We start from the raw sequence: 18,766 nt of genomic DNA on the forward strand, positions 1-18,766 counted from the left end.
ATTAAAGTTTGATGATTAAGCCGCCCCCGACTCCTTTCCCCTTGATACTGGACTTAGACCAGCACCACACACCGTGGCTTTGGCGGTGAGGAAGAGCGTGTCCTGGTTGATGCTCGGAAACACTAAACATAACAGCAAGAGTATTCGACCGGAAAAAGGCCATCGCTCCACAGAATGAAATGACTGCCTGCCATCTGCCCAACGGAAATTACCTGTGAAATGACTGCCTGCCATCTTCCGAACGGAAATTACCTGTGAAATGACTGCCTGCCATCTGCCTAACCGGAAATTACCTGTGAAATGACTGCCTGCCATCTGCCCAACGGAAATTACCTGTGAAATGACTGCCTGCCATCTGCTTAACCGGAAATTACCTGTGAAATGACTGCCTGCCATCTGCCTAACGGAAATTACCTGTCAAATGACTGACTGCCATCTGCCGAACCGGAAATTACCTGGGAAATGACTGCCTGCCGTTTGCCGAACGGAAATGACCTAATACCGATGTGAATGTAAACTTCAGTCCAACTTTCAACCATTCAATTTCACGCAATCGCAAGTTCTGACTGCAAAACTGCCTGTGACATATCATCTCCTTATGAAATAAATGTTTGCCCTTTCTCATTTGATGCCCAGTTTTGTTTCATTTTATTTTCCTGGGTTTGTATTGTGACCGTACCCATTTAATGGCAGTGAGCTGATATTGCCAATCGGGCTCAGCATTCGATAGCAAGCAGCTACCGGCCTTATAAGCTCCGCTGATAACCTGATATCTGACGAATTTCCTTTCCATGTTTCATTGTATTTATACTTTTCCTATATAGGGTAAAACGAGGGTGCACAAATTTAAAAACAAAGCAATTTGGCAACATACAGGTCTCCCCAGTAAACGCAAGATCACGCAGAAGGAATCCCAATGGAACAAACCCCTTCTCATTCAATCCACTGGAAAAATTCTGAAAAGACCAAACCCTTTCCTATTCCGTCCCATTGCATCGAATCCCAAAGAGAAAAACTCCTTCTCGTTCCAAGCCATTATAGAGAGTGCGGTGCCCAGAACTGAACACAGTGCTCTAAATGAGGACTAACCAGAGCTCTGTATAACTGTGACATAACTTCCACTCCTTTTTATTCCCGTTCCCTTGAGATAAAGATCATCTCCATTTTAACTTTTTTTAGTGAATTAATAATCACTGTTAGTGATTTCTGTACTTGGATCCCCATATGCCTTGATTCCCCGAGAGTTCAAAAATCTATCGATCTCAGCTTTGAATATATTCAACGACTGAGCATCCACAGCCCTCTGGGGTTGAGAATTCCAAAGATTCACAACACTTTCAGTGAAGAAATTCTTCCTAATTTCGATCCTAAATGGCCGGTCCCTTATCTTGAGACGATGACCTCGAGTTCTTGATTCTCCAGCAGGGGAATCAGCCTCTCCTCACCTACCCTGTCAAACCGCCTAAGAATTTTATACGTTTCAATCCGATCACCTCTCATTCTTCTAAACTCCAGCGAATATAGGCCAATTTTTCCTCATAGTACAATTGCAGCAAGATCTCTTTACTCTTATATTCCAACACCCTTGCAATAAAGGCTAACATATCATTTGCCTTCCTCACTCTCATTAGACCCTTGGTAACTATTTATTTCCAGTATGTTTTTCCTCTGTTCCTTCTATAGGGAAAATAAATGAACGTTGAAAACATTTTGATACAATTACAGCGGTTTATATTTTGGAAACAATATCCAGCTGAACTGCATCAAATTGGATTCCAAACTTCTCGTTTCTGAAGGAAGTGAATTAATAAGAATAATTAATTGCGATGGCCGGGAATCGAACCCGGATCAACTGCTTGGAAGGCAGCTATGCTCACCACTATACCACCATCGCTGACAATCAGTCAGAATTAATTAGTTCCTAAACATTAGATCCTGAAAAGACACTGCAGGCTGTTGCATTTTGTTCTTCATTTAAACTGGTTTCTGACGGATCCTTTCTCGCTCTGTTGCAGTTCCCGTTTCCGCCCAGTAGATGTCGCCAACCCCCAATCAATGGAAATTACACAACAGCCAGTAATTCTTCACCTGATATCGGACTGAAGAGACAGTCGATACCTGCAATACTTGACCGGCTGGAAATACATTTTGCCGCAGCTCACATCAGCCATTGAATAAAGTTAAATAATTATATTAAATCATTACAGAGACCTGACTGCCAGCTGGGCACGAATGGTAGCTTATTATTCAAGTCAAAAAGATCTTTAGAAAGGACAGGGAAATCGGGAAAGGAGGGGGAGCAGCAATATTACTAAAGGACAATATTACAGCAGTTCAAAGATAAAATATCAGTGAGGGTGAGCAGGCAGTGTAAACACTCTGAAAGACCCATCACAAGTGGCCCCACTGTACTCCTCCAGAATGAACATTTACCTGAGGAAGGAGGAAGTCTCCGAAAGCTTGTGAATTTAAAATAAAATTGCTGGACTATAACTTGGTGTTGTAAAATTGTTTACAATTGTCTCCTCCAGAATGTGTAAGAAGGGAGAGTGCGGGAGGATTTCTTTATTCTTTGTGAGATTGTGGAAATATCTGGAAGAGGAAAAACCGGCGGTAAAGCTCGGGCCAAGGCCAAGTTCGCTCATCCCGGGCCGGACTACAGTTCCGTCTTCACAGGCTCTTGCGAAAGGGAAACTGCACTGAACGTGTGGGTGCAGGAACCTCGGTCTATCTGGGTGGTTTGTTCGGGCATCTGACGGCTGAAATCCTCGAGCTGGCCGACAACGCGGCCCGCGACAACAAGAAGACCCGCATCATCCCCAGACACCTGCAGCTGGCCATCCGCAACGACGAGGAGCTTAACAAGCTGCTGGGACAGATGACCATCGCTCAGGGCGGGGTGCTGCCTGATATCCAGGCCGAGCTGCTGCCGAAGAAAAGTGCTGGGAGCATTAAGAACAAGTGAAGCGGCCAAGATTTAATCTACTAACAGGACAAGGACAGGTCCAATCTTATTAAATCATTTGAATAAGTAACAGAAGGAATAGATAAGGGTAACCTGGTAGATGTAATACATTTGGATTTTCAGAATGCTTTATGTAAGGTACCGCATTGTAAACTCATGGCAAAGTTCAGTGCACGTGGAGTCAGGGGACAGGTAGCGGAATGGATAGCAAGCTGGCGACAAAACAGAAAACAGATAATAGGGGTTACGGGTAGCAGCTTGGAGTGGCAAAAAGTGGGAAGTGGTTTAACACAGGGATCAGTGCTGGGACCACTCCTGTTCACAATTAACATTAAAGATTTGGATTCGGGAATCGGAAGTACAATTTCAAAATTTGACGATGACACCAAATTGGGGGGTACAGTTAATACAAAGGAAGAATGTGTCAAAATGCAAGAGGACATTAATAAACTTACAGAATGAAGAATAAGGAGCTCACACACTGCCTGGATAATAACAGTCTAAACAGGATAGAGGAGCAAAGGGATCGAGGGGTACAGATACACAAATTACTGAAAGTCGCGACTAAAAGCAGCTTCGCCAGTGTTAACGTCTCACAAAGACACTCGCACTCAATCTGTGAAAAGATAATAACCATAAACTGGGACTGAAGCCGAACACATCCCCAGTTACAGTGAGACCCGGCCCGGACATTTCATTCTCTCTGTTTTATATCAGACAGTATCCCACCTTCATGTCCAGCACAAGAGAGAGAGAGAGACAGTATCAGTCTTACACTTCCTATCTGTGTCCAAATCACGCTCAATAGCAGTATCCACCTTCATATACAGCACCAGAGAGAAAGAGGGAGGCAGACATGGTGAGAGAGACAAAGAGAGCAGTGAGGCACAGTAACAGACAGACGTAAACAGTAATAGTTCCAGACTGACCGGTAAAGTTCCGTTTTATCCAGAAAGATCGCGTTGGAAAGACAGAAGATGCAGTCTCATCTCTCACTGATATTGTACGAGGGACAGACACATTATTAATCCCACACTCAGGGACAGTGCAGAGAATGACAAAAACAATGGGCCACATTTAACCCGCTCTTGCCTGTTGCAGCATGTGCAGTTTTGCGGCTCAGGGCTGTTCGATATTACTCTCAGTGACCGAGAGTATCACTCCGCTTAAATTAATCTGGGACTGTTGCTGTCAGATATTAATCCTACACGGTCCCAGCAAATACACCGACTCCCACTTTACTATCATGTTTCTCCAGGATTGGTTTGAGAAATCCTCCCTCCAGTTTAGGAGTCACACAGTGGAGAGGCCAAGAAAGAACAAGATTTTTTGGCTCGTTCCACAGCCGCCCACTTTATCTATGAAAGCCCCTTTACCATCAAAAGATACCGAGAGAAACAGCAGGGATGGAAACATCGAGTTTAATATTTAGAGATTGTAAAGTCAGTCTGGATTCCAGCGTTAGGCACTGGTGGAATCCCATCTGTTTCCCATTCTGGTGCCTGTTCCTGCACTGCCTGTGGACCCCATTCCCTCTGACCTTTCCCCCAGACCCACTTCCTTTGCTCAGACTCTGAAAAATTCCAATTGGGGAAAGTTTCCATCGATTTTTGGATTGGGAATTAAACCAGATATCTGCGCATGCGCGACTCAGCCCCGCCCCCAGCGCTGGTTGTTGGTGAGCAGAAGAGCGCATGCGCGCTCCCCTCCCCCAGCTCGGCCTGTGGGCGCCATTCCCTCAGTGAGCGGAAGAAGATGGTTTAAAACAGCCGGGAATGGAGAGATCACGGCCCCCGGGGGAAGGGAGCAAAGAGCAGCCTCGTTACAGCAGCTCATCGCTTCGGGACCGTGTCCGCAGATGGGCTCAGAGATCGGCATTGAGTCCGGGGGAAGGTCAGGGGGAGTCCGGGGGCTGTTTGTAAGAGGCGGAGTGGATCAGGAACTGGTCCCGGAACATGGAGTGAGCGGGGGAAGGGAGAGGTCATTCTCGGGCTGTGTGTGAACAGGGTGTATCCAGGGGAAGGGAGACAGAATGGGAAGAACCTGCTATTTAAAATCATTGCTGCTTTCTCTCCCCAAACCAGTAGTGAATGTTCCTGGTTTAGTTCCAGTCTCACCCTGTTTATTGTTATTGGACAGTGAAGAGTGGAAACAGAGTCGGACAGTAAGGATGTGGGAGTTATACAAAGAGCATCTATTGCAGGCACCAGGTGAGAAGTGTGAAGGACACATTTTAAACAGCGGCTCTTTGCTTTCAGTTGAACGGTTAGTCCGCTTGGAGAGGGGATTAGAAACCTGACCTGTACAAAGGTCCCTGCTCCATCGGGTAGTCCCATTCATGGATCAGTGCAGCGGTTGTGTTGTGTCTGAATGTCATTAAATTGTTGTGAAACAACCCAACACATCTGGTATGCAGAAGCTCAGTGCTGCAGTCCTGCAGTGGAGTCAGACACTGTTTGTATTGCTGGTTTCAATTTGTGGATATTCAAAATAATTATTAATAGTTATTAAACTGATCACTTTTGTATTTTCTCCCTCACCTGTTCCTGAGTAATAAGAGATAATTTCCTTTCTACAGGCAAACCCTTGAAGGATCCAGAATAAATGTGATGTTTCCTCCACCTGAGGCACAAGGAACAGTGCAGCCAGCTACTCACACACAGTAAGTACATTATCACTCACAGTGCACAGATGTGGAGATGCCGGTGATGGACTGGGGTTGACAATTGTAAACAATTTTACAACACCAAGTTATAGTCCAGCAATTTTATTTTAAACTCGAGGATTTCATTTCCACATCGATCACCTGAGGAAGGGGGAAGCCTCCGAAAGCTTGTGAATTTAAAATAAAATTGCTGGACTATAACTTGGTGTTGTAAAATTGTTTACAACAGAGCACAGAGACACAGACAGGTCATCAGTTCCACAGTCTCAGACAGCAGAAGTACTCAGTCCCACAATGATCCCAAATTCCAGAGACACATTTTCAATCCAACTGTCAAACAGAACAGGTGAGGCAGACGCTGTTCCATTTCCCCCGAACTCAGTCCTGCTGACAGGGAGATACAAAAATCCAAGTCCAAAATCACACTATCAGATTGTCTATTTCACAAAGGGGCAACATTAGCCATGAATTAAATACCAGATAGAAATCACACATGGTACCCGATTGAAAGGTACAGAATCAATCCCAATAATGTTCCTCGAGATTCCTATTGAATTCGAGCCCAGAACTCTCACACACATGTGAGTTTAATACATGCAGTATCCATTCAAATAGTGTACCATTCGAATACAAATTGCTAGTCCAAAACTCACGTACAGTATCAGATTGAGAAATGCTGTGACAGTGTAACCTGAGAAACAAATTAGATACCAGTTTATAATACACTCATAGTATGAGATTTAAAGATAAAGTATCAATTCTGTTAGTCCACAATGAGATCCACATTACACACGAGTCCAAAAATCTTATAAAATAAAATTTAAATTTACAGTATCAATTCCTTCAGTGCAGACTGATCTACACATTATATACCAATTCACCATATCATTTCGAAAGATTCATTATCATTCACAATAGTAATCACAGAAATACACATTCAATACTAGTCCAAAAAGCACACAAATTATCTGATTAAAACCTCCAGCATCAAATCCTAAAGTGTATCCATTTTTACCAATTAAATAATGAGAAAAACGACTTCAACATGAAGATATTAAAGCGACAGTATTGAATACCATAATATAATCTGAGAGAATAATTATATACAGATACAGAATGAATCTCACACTCAGATACCGTACAGAGACACACAGACACAGAATGAATCCCACACTCACCATACTGTACCAGAGACTGACAGATGCAGAAGGAATCCCAAACTCACATACAGTACTAGAGGTTGCCAGACATAAATTCAATCCCACAGTCAAGTATGGGACAAGAAATGACAGATACAGAATGAATCCCACACTGGCTATACAGTACCAAGGACTGACAGATACCAAGTTCATCCCACACACTCATAAAGCACCAGAGACTGACAGGTAAAGTATGAATCGCATAATCACACACAGAACCTGAGACTGACAGATACAGAATGAATCCCACACTCACACACAGTACCTGAGAAGTGCAGATACAGAAGGAATCCCACACTCACACAGAGTACCAGAGACTGACAGATACAGAATGAATCCCACACTCACACACAGCACCTGAGACGTGCAGATACAGAATGAATCCCACACTCACACACAGTACCTGAGAAGTGCAGATACAGAATGAATCCCACACTCACACACAGTACCAGAGACTGACAGATACAGAATGAATCCCACACTCACACACAGCACCTGAGAAGTGCAGATACAGAATGAATCCCACACTCACACACAGTACCTGAGAAGTGCAGATACAGAATGAATCCCACACTCACACACAGTACCTGAGAAGTGCAGATACAGAATGAATCCCACACTCACACACAGTACCAGAGACTGACAGATACAGAATGAATCCCACACTCACACACAGTACCTGAGAAGTGCAGATACAGAATGAATCCCACACTCACACACCATACCTGAGACTGACAGATACACAATGAATCCCACACTCACATACAGTACCAGAGACTGACAGATACAGAATTAATCCCACACTCACATACAGTACCAGACACTGACAGACACAGAATGAATCCCACACTCACACACAGTACCTGAGACTGACAGATACAGAATGAATCCCACACTCACACACAGCACCAGAGACTGTCAGATACAGAATGAATCCCACACTCACACACAGCACCAGAGACTGTCAGATACAGAATGAATCCCACACTCACACACATTACCTGAGAATTGCAGATACAGAATGAATCCCACACTCACACACAGTACCAGAGATTGACAGATACAGAATGAATCCCACACTCACACACAGTACCAGAGATTGACAGATATAGAATCAATCCCACACTCACACACAGCACCAGAGACTGACACATACAGACTGAATCCCACACTCACACACAGTACCAGAGACTGACAGATACAGAATTAATCCCACACTCACACACAGCACCAGAGACTGACAGATACAGAATGAATCCCACACTCACATACATTATGAGAAACTGCTTATATGGAAATAGTTCAACACCCACACACAGTACTAGTGAATGTATATACAGACTGAATCCCACAGTCAAATAGAGCACCAGAGAGTGACAGATACAACATGAATCCCAAACTCACATGCAGTACCAGAGACTGAGAGATGCAAAGTGAATCTCACAGTCACCTATATTCGTGCAGGCTGAGTTAAACATTACGTACCAGTCCAAAAATCTCAGTGTCAGATTGAAAGATACAGTATCAATTCCATTAGTGCAGACTGAGCTACACATTAGCAACCACTACAACAAAACTGATACAGATTCAGACTGAAATATACAGTATTCTATTCAGGCAGACTGAGCTCCACATTATATACAAGTTCAAAAATGTCACTATCAGTTTGGAAGATGCACAAATTCACAATTGTTTTCGCATCGATACAGATTTAATAGTAGTTCAAAAATAGATGCCCACATTATCTGATTATATCCGACAGCATTACATTTTAAAATATATCATTATCTACCAATTAAAGACTGCAAAATAATATTCATACATTAAGGTATTCAAGATACAGTTTTGAACACCATACTGTAAACGGAAATACAAATTAGATACAAATAAAGAATGAATCTCACACTCTGATAGAGTGTCATGGACTGATATATAGAATGAATCCCATACTCATACAATGTACCAGAGACTGACAGATTCAAAATGAATCCCACACTCACACACTGTAGCACAGACTGACAGATACAGAATTTATATCACTCACATACAGCATCAGAAATTGATAGATACAGAATGAATGTCTCACCCACACACAATACTAGAAACTGACAGATACAGAATGAATCCCACACCCACACACAATACCAGTGACTGACAGATACAGAATGAATCCCACACCCACACACAATACCAGAGACTGACAGATACAGAATGATTCCCACACTCACATTGAGTACCAGGAACAGAATGAATCCCACACTCAAATACAGTAGCAGAAACTGACAGATACAGAATGAATGTCACAGTCACATTACTGCAGACTGAGTTACACTTTACAGACCAGTCCAAAGATCTCCTGGAGCCAGATTGAAAGATACAGTATAAATTCCATTAGTGCAGACTGATCTACACATTAGAAACCACTGCACAAAAACTGATACAGATTCAGACTTAAATATACAGTATTCTATTCATGCAGACTGAGCTCCACTTTATACACAAGTTCAAAAATGTCACCATATCAGTTTGGAAGATGCACAAATTCACAATTGTTTTCCCATCGATATAGATGTAATAGATGCCCACATTATCTGATTATATCCTACAGCATTACATCTTAAAATATATCATTATCTACTAATTAAAGACTGGGAAATATATTCATATATTAAGGTATTAAAGATACAGTTTTGAATGCCATACTGTAAACAGAGATACAAATTAGATACAGATAAAGAATGAATCTCACACTCTGATAGAATGCCAGAGACTGACATATAGAATGAATCCCAAACTCATACAATGTACCAGCGATTGACAGGTTCAAAATGAATCCCACACTCACATACTGTTGCACAGACGGACAGATACAGAATTTATATCACTCACATACAGCATCAGAAATTGATAGATACAGAATGAATATCTCACTCACCCACAATACCAGAGACTGACAGATACAGAATGAATCCCACACTCACATGGAGTACCAGGAACAGAATGAATTTCACTCACATTCAGTAGCAGAAACTGACAGATGCACAATGAATGTCACAGTCACATTACTGCAGACTGAGTTACACTTTACAGACCAGTCCAAAGATCTCATAGTGTCAGATTGAAAGATACAGTATAAATTCCATTAGTGCAGACTGAGCTACATATTAGATATATTGGTAAATACTCAGAGTGTTATACTGAAATAAACAGTATCAATACCATTGGTACAGACTGAGCGACACATTATATACCAGTCCAAAAACCTCACAAATGATCAGAGTGGAAGATACAGTTTCAATTCTATTAGCACCGCCTGAGCTGTACATTACATACAAGACTGAAAATCCCATACAACATTAGACTGAAAGATACAGTATCGATTTCATTAGTGCAGACTGAGCCACACATTATATAGCAGTCCAACAATCTCATATCCTATCAGACTCAAAGATACAATTTCAATTCCATTGGCACAGACTGAGCTACATGTTACTCACCAGTCCTAAAACCTCAGAGTATCAGATTGAAAGATTTAGTATCACTTCCATTATTGCAGACTGAGCTACACATCACATTCCAGTCCAAAAATATCATACAGTATCAGACTGATAGATACTGTATCAATTCCTTTAGTGCAGGATGAGCTACATATTACATACCAGTCCAAAAATCTCATACAGTGTTAGACTCAGTTGAAGAATTAATCCCATTATTGCAGACTGAACTACACATTACATACCAGTCCAGTAATTTCACCATGAACAGATTGAAAGGTACATTATCATTCACAATAGAGTTCAGAGATTAAGATGTAATACTACTCGAAAACTCACACACATTGTTTGATTAAAGAAAATCAAAAAGTAATCCATATTTACAAATTAATTATTTGACGGAGAACTGTATATAATTTAAAGTATTAAAGATACAGTTTCAAATAAGATACTGCAAACTGAAATAAGAATATGGAATGAATTCAGACTTGCACATTGTCTCAGAGACTGAATTACAGAATGAATCCCACAATGGGATAAAGTGGCAGAGAATGACAGATACAGAATGGATCCCAAACTCACATACAGCACCAGAGACTGACAGATACAGAATGAATCCCACACTCACACACAGTACCAGAGACTGACAGATACAGAATGAATCCATCACCTATATATAGTACCCCTGAGACTGACAGATGCTGAATATACCCCATGCTCACAGTCAGTACCAGAGACTGACAGAAATAGAATGAATCCCACATTCACATTTCACACCAGAGACTGGCAGATACAGAATGAATCCATCACTTATATATAGTACCCCTGAGACTGACAGATGCTGAATATACCCCATGCTCACAGTCAGTACCAGAGACTGACAGAAATAGAATGAATCCTACACTCACATACAGTACCAGGAACAGAATGAATCTCACTCACGCACAATACCAGGGGCTGACAGATAAAGAATGAATCTCACACTCACAAACAGTACCAGAGATTGACAGATACAGAATGAATCTCACAATCACATACAGTACCAGAGACTGACAGATACAGAATGAATCTCACAATCACATTACTGCAGACTGAGTTACGCATTACATACCAGTCCAAAAATCTCATCGGGTCAGATTGAAAGATACAGTGTCAATTCCATTGGTGCAGACTGAGCTACATATTCGATATATTGGTAAATACTCGTGTTATACTGAAATAAACATTATCAATACCATTGGTACAGACTGAGCTACACATTACATTCGAATCCACAAATCACATTAATGATCAGACTGGAAGGTATAGTTTAAATTCTATTCGCACCGCCTGAGCTAAAATTATATAACAGCCCAACAACCTCATACAATATTAGACTGAAAGATACAGTATCGATTCAATTAGTGCAGACTGAGCCACACATTAAATAGCAGTCCAACAATGTCATACCATATCAGACTCAAAGATACAATATCAATTCCATTACCACAGACTGAGGTACATGTTACTCACCAGTCCAAAAATCTCTCACAGTGTTAGACTCCGATACAGAATTAATCCCATTATTGCAGACTGAACTACACATTACATACCAATCCAGTAATTTCACCATGAACAGATTGAAAGGTATATTATCATTCATAATTGAGTTTAGAGATTAAGATGTAATACCACTCCAAAACTCACACACATTGTTTGATTAAAGAAAATCGAAAGTGTATCCATATTAACAAATGAATTACTTGACAAAGAACTGTATATAATTTTGAGTGTTAAAGATACAGTTTCAAATACGATACTCTGAACTGAAATAAGAATATGGAATGAATTCAGACTTGCACATTGTCTCAGAGACTGAATTACAGAATGAATCCCAAACTGAGATAAAGCAGCCGAGAATGGCAGATACAAAATGAATCCCACACACAGAGACAGTACCAGAGACTGACAGGTACATATTTAATTCCACACTCACATACAGCACCAGAGACTGACAGTGATGGAATTAATCTCACACTCACAGAAAGCATCAGAGACTGGCAGATACAGAATAAACCCCACTCTCATATACAGTACCAGAGACTGAAATATACAGAATAAACCCCACTCTCATATACAGTACCAGAGACTGAAATATACAGAATAAACCCCACTCTCATATACAGTACCAGAGACTGAAATATACAGAATAAACCCCACTCTCATATACAGTACCAGAGACTGAAATATACAGAATAAACCCCACTCTCATATACAGTACCAGAGACTGAAATATACAGAATAAATCCCACTCTCATATACAGTACCAGAGACTGAAATATACAGAATAAACCCCACTCTCATATACAGTACCAGAGACTGACCTCTACTGGACGTTAGCGAGAAATGAAAAAATAGTGGAACAAATTCACATTATCTGACGTGGTTACAGAAACAGGACAATGTGCAATGTGAGGAAAGTTTCTGTCTGTAACTTTTACTCTCGTATTTTTGCACTTTTTGACGGTGAAACATGAAGACAATTGATTCATAATAAAGTTTTTGTTTCATTCATTCGATAGTTGTGAATTTGCCCCATTATATTTCACTGTACATTGTGCAGTGTTTCTCTCTGATTTCTGAGGACACGATTTACATTGCTCCTCTACCCCATTTAGACTCTTATTTTCCATGCAGTATGTGGCCTCCTTATTCCCCTTAGCGAAATTCCCCATCTCACACCTTTCTATATTGAAATTCAATGGCCATTTACACGGCCGTTCTGCAAGTTTATTTTGTCCCAGTCTTCCTCAGTATTGACTATATTTCCTAAATCAATTACAAGAATTTAACACAGCATTCCAACTGATGTTTGGTCTAACAAAATGTACTTGCAGCTCGTCTCCAATCCCAGTTTTTCTAAATCCCACCCGTGCAATATAATGTGAAGAATGAGTTTATCTTCTGTCCCTCTCTCATCTGTAAACTTCAATGACCCGGGGTTTGGGGACATCTACTGGCCGGAAGCAGGACTGCAACAGTTCGGAACAAATTGCTGAAACCGGACAATGTGCAGTGTGAGCGTGTTTGTGATTTGTGGCAGGTATCAAATCTGATTTTTGAAACCTACCGATTAACCTTTAGTGTTTGTTATTGAGCAGTAAACAGAGCCGGACAGTAAGGATGTGGGGAGTTATACAAAGAGCATATATTGCAGGCATCAGGTGAGAAGTTTGAAGGACACATTTTAAACAGTGGCTGTTTTGTTTTGGTTGAACGGTTAGTCCCATGGGAGAGGGGATTAGAAATCTGATATGTGCAAAGGTCCCCGCCCCATCGGGTAATCCTATTCTTGTATCAGTGCAGGGGGTGGGTTTTGTCTGGATGTCACTAAATTGTTGTAAAACAGCCCCACACACCTGGTGTGCAGAAGCTGAGTGCTGCAGTACTGCAGTGGAGTCAGACACTGACACTGTTTGTATCGGTGGTTTTCATTTGTGGATATTACAATGATTATTAACAGAGAGATTCAATTGATCACTTTTGTATTTTCTACCTCACCTGTTCTTGAATTACAAGATATACTTTTTCTTCCTACAGGCAAATCCTTGAAGGATCCAGAATCAGTGTGATGTTTACTCCTCCCGAGGCACAAGGAGCAGTCAGTGCAGCCAGCTCCTTCTCACACACAGTATGTATATTATCACTCACAGAGCACAGAGACACAGACAGGTCATCAGTCCCACAGTCTCACACCGCAGAAATAGTCAATCCCACACTGATCCCAATCCAACAGTAAAGCAACCAGGAGAGACAGACGGAATTCCCATTTCACAATGACTCAGTACCGCTGACCGGCAGATAAATTATTCCCAGTCCAAAATCACACCCAGTATCAGATTGAAAGGCACTGTGTCAATCTCACATTAGTTCAGCGTTAGCTACAAATTAAATACCAGATAGAACTGACACATGGTACCGATTCATAGGTACAGAATGAATCCCAATAGTGTACCCCGAGATTCAAATTAAATACCAGCCCACAACTCACACACATTATGAGTTTAAAGATGCAGTATTCATGCCAATAGTGTATCCTGAGATACAAATTAGATACCAGTTCAGATGTTACACATATTTGACTCACATATATGTCCAAATACCTCATAGTGTCAGAATGAAATGTATAGTTTCAATTCCATTGGTGCAGACTGAGCTACACATTATATACCAGTCCAAAATTCTCATGCAGTATCATACTAGAAGATACAGTATCAATCCCATTAGACTGAGGTACACATCACATACCAGTCCAAAAATCACATTGTGTCAAACTGAAAGGCACAGTATCAATTCCTTTACTGCAGACAGAGATTCACATTAGATACCTGTCCAAAAATCACGTATAGTATCATACTGAAAAATATAGTATCGATTTGATTAGTACAGACTGACCTACACGTTACATACCAGCACAAAAATCTCACACAGTTTCAGACTGGAAGATACAATATCAATCCCATTAGTGCAGATTGAGCAATACATTAGATACCAGTTCAAAGGTCACATTCAGTGTCAAATTGAAAGATACAGTATCAAACCCATTAGTGCAGACTGAACTATACCTTACAAACCAGTCTAAATATATTACACAGCATCAGACTGAAAGGTACAGTATGAATTCCATTTGTGCAGACTGAGCTACACATTATATACCGTCCAAAAATCTCATACATTATCATACTGAAACAGAGTATGAATCCTATTCGTGTAGACGAAGCTACACATTACAAACCAATCCAAAAATCTCTTGCAGTGTCTGACTGAAAGTTAGAGTGTCAATTCCATTAGTACAGTCTGAACCACACATTACATACCAGTCCAAAAATCTCATACAGTGTCAGACTGAAACATACAATAAAAATTCCATTAGCCCAGACTGAGCAACACAATAAATACCAGTCCAATAATTTCACAATAAATGAATGAAATATACATTATCTTCACAGAGGTTAAGATGTAATCCGACAACAAAACTCACACACGTTGTTTGTTTAAAATAAAATCCAAAAGTGTATTCATATTTACAAATTAATGCTGGATGAAAGATTTGCATATATTAATGAATTAAGGATACAGTTTCAAGCAACATACTATAACCTGAAATAAGAATACAGAAGGAATCCAGACTTGCAATTTCCCCAGAGGCTGAGTAACAGAATGAATCCCACACTCACGTACAGTACCAGAGACTGACAGATACAGAATGAATCCCACACTCACAGACCATATTGGAGACTGACGGATACAGATTGAATATCACACTCACATATAGTAGCAGGTGACTGACAGATGCAGAATGAATCCCACACTCGCAGACTGTACTGGAGACTGACGGATACAGAATGAATATCACACTCACATACAGTAACAGAGACTGACAGACAGAGAATTAATCCCACACTGACATACAGTCTGACATCTACTGGCCATAACTGAGAACTGCAACAGAGTGGAACAAATTCACATTTTCTGTCGTTGTTACAGATTCAGGACAATGTGCAATGTGAGGAAATAGTTTCTCTCTGTAACTTCTGGTCTCGTATTTTTTCATATTTTGTCAGTAAAAAATTAGACAATGATTTATAATAAAGTTCTTGTTTTCCTCATTCTAAAGTTGCCCCATTATATTTCACTCTATATTGCGCAATATTTCTGTCTGATTTCTCAGGACACGATTTATATTAATTCAAATAAACCGAACTGAAACACAAATAAAAAATGAGCGCAAATCTGGAAGTTTCATTGGCGACCGTCAAAAGTGAAAGGGATAAAATATAGAAAAAATTAAACCCGAAAATGCTGGAAAGACTCAGCAGGTCCGGCAGTATCTGTGGAGAAGGGAAGCTCGGGTTAACGGTTCAGGTCAATGACCCTTCTATAGATCAGAAAGGTTAATCCGACATAATTTAAATAAGGAACGGGAATCAGCAGAGGGAAAGACTTCAGAAAATCAATTAATTTCCCTGAATCCGAGCAGTTGTGTTCCGTATCCACTGTACAGATCAGGAGAAATAATAATACGAAGGATCAGAGTTAAATTCAACGTTATGGGGGAAATAAATGTATTTTGAAAGTATTTTTATAAAAATTAGACCCGTTTGTGTTTTGGAAGCACTATCCCTCTGAACATCATCAAATTCCAGTCTTGGTGTTTCTGAATTCAGCGTGCTGGGATTCAAACCTGTTGGAATTAACTGCTTGGAAGGCAGCTATACTCACCATTATAGCGCCTTATTTCACTCGGAGGGAGAAATTGAGTGTTTCTGCAGAGTTTCACACTGAATTGCTCTCTTTGGGTTTCTGGCACTTTAATCATAGACAATAAATATTTCCCAAACATCAGCCCCTGAACAGACACAACAAGCTGATGGAATTTCTCATTTATAGATATTAAATAAGAGGATGACAAAAGCGAATAGGAAGAGGTTAGGAAGAAGTCACAAAAACAATTAGGAAAGGAAACAGGAACCATGAAATCAAATTATCAAGGAATATAAAAAGAAATAGTAAATTATTCTACAGACACAAAAATAATAAAAGGAAAATCAGAATATCTTGAAGGCCGCTAAGGGATTCACAAGATAAACTCACAGGTAACGTCAGCAAAACGCCAGAAATATTGAATTATTACTTTGCCTCAGTATTTACCCGGGAAATTAACAGGGTGAACATGATATTAGAGGAAGAGGTCAATAAAGATTTCAAGACATTTAAGTTAGAAAGGGTGGTTAAACTCCTGGTCCAGATGGATTGCATCCGTGCATATTAAATGAAGCAAGGGAAGAGATAGCAGAGGCACTGTTACATATATAGAAAAAATCATCACAAAAAGGAATAGTGCCAGAGGACTGGATGACAGTTAATGTCATTCTTATATTTTAAAACAGGAGATAGAACAAGTCCAGGGAACTATAGACCAGTTAACTAAAGGTCGGTGGTTGGAATGATCATGGAATTCTTTACTCATTGATGCAGCAGAAAAAATCAAGAAACCGAAAATATAATAAAGAGTTTGACAGAAGGTTTGACAGTTTAAATTACAGTTCAACATAACTTATTTGCTTTTCAATTCTATTCCACGAGAAATAAACCCCAGTGCTGTGTTTGCTTTCTGTGGCCTCATCAACCTGTGTTGCTACTTTTAATGATTTGTCAATCTGTATCCCTCAATCCCTTTGCTCTTCCACCACATTTAGACTCTTATTTTCCAAGCAGTATGTGGCCTCCTTATTCCCCCAGCAAAATGCACCACCTCACACCTTTCTATATGGAAATTAAATGGCCATTTACACGGCCTTTCAGCAAGCTTATTAAAGTCTTATATTTTGTCGCAGTCTTCCTCAGTAAAGACAATACCCCCCAAACTAATTACAAGAATTTAACACAGCATTACAACTAACGTTTGGTCTCACAAAATGTACTTGCAGCTCGTCTCCATTCCCAGTTTTTCTAAACCCCACCCGTGCAATATAATGTGAAGAATGAGTTTATCTTCTGTCCCTCTCTCATCTGCAAACTTCAATGACCCGGGGTTTGGGGACATCTACTGGCCGGAAGCAGAACTGCAACAGTTCGGAACAAATTGCTGAAACCGGACAATGTGCAGTGTGAGCGTGTTTGTGATTGGTGGCAGCTACTGAATCTGATTGGATATCTGAAGAAACCAATCAGAGAGTGAAAGGAAAAGGTGACGTTGCATCACTCCCAATGACCCAATCACAATCATTACCTTCCCCCATCCCTCATTACCATAGGACTGTGGGGCTGCCTATTTAATCCGAGCTCGGAGCGGATTTGGGTCATTTCTGGGTCTGAAATTGAGTTTGAAAATGCCTGAGGACAAGAAAGCAGCTCCCAAAAAGGGCGCCAAGAAAACCTTGAGTAAAGCACCAGCCAAGGGCGGCAAGAAGCGGAGAAAGTCGAGGAAGGAGAGTTACTCCATCTACGTCTACAAAGTGATGAAGCAGGTTCACCCCGACACCGGCATCTCCTCCAAGGCCATGAGCATCATGAACTCCTTTGTGAACGATATTTTCGAGCGCATCGCGAGTGAGGCTTCCCGCCTGGCCCATTACAACAAGCGGGCGACCATCAGCTCCCGGGAGATCCAGACCGCCGTGCGCCTGCTGCTGCCCGGGGAACTGGCCAAGCACGCCGTGTCGGAAGGGACAAAGGCGGTGACCAAGTACACCAGCTCCAAATAAAACTCCACAATGTACTGAAAAAAAACAACGGCTCTTTTAAGAGCCACCCACAACCTCTCTGAAGGAGCTGCATTTCCGATATGTTTACATAGTATGTTTTTAATACCGCGATATTATTCCAATCGAAAACTGATACTCTACGCCGTTGAAATTTCTGACCCATAAACTGAACACGAGTTTCTGATCCGCTCCTTCCC

At 40.9% G+C, this 18,766-nt stretch overlaps 1 long non-coding RNA gene and 1 other non-coding gene across 2 annotated transcripts; one reads left to right on the forward strand and one right to left on the reverse strand.

The window, feature by feature from the left end:
- Positions 1–1,822: 1,822 nt before the first annotated feature.
- Positions 1,823–1,894, reverse strand: trnag-ucc (transfer RNA glycine (anticodon UCC)). Its single transcript has one exon. It is a non-coding gene; the product is annotated as a tRNA-Gly (tRNA).
- Positions 1,895–4,689: 2,795 nt separating this feature from the next.
- On the forward strand, positions 4,690–15,960 carry LOC137318436 (uncharacterized). The gene is made up of 3 exons (XR_010961901.1): positions 4,690–5,175; positions 5,544–5,627; positions 13,903–15,960. It is a non-coding gene; the product is annotated as an uncharacterized lncRNA (long non-coding RNA).
- The last annotated feature ends 2,806 nt before the right edge of the window (positions 15,961–18,766 follow it).

Source organism: Heptranchias perlo, unplaced genomic scaffold (assembly GCF_035084215.1).
Source record: "Heptranchias perlo isolate sHepPer1 unplaced genomic scaffold, sHepPer1.hap1 HAP1_SCAFFOLD_70, whole genome shotgun sequence".
Classification (NCBI taxonomy): Eukaryota; Metazoa; Chordata; class Chondrichthyes; order Hexanchiformes; family Hexanchidae; genus Heptranchias; species Heptranchias perlo.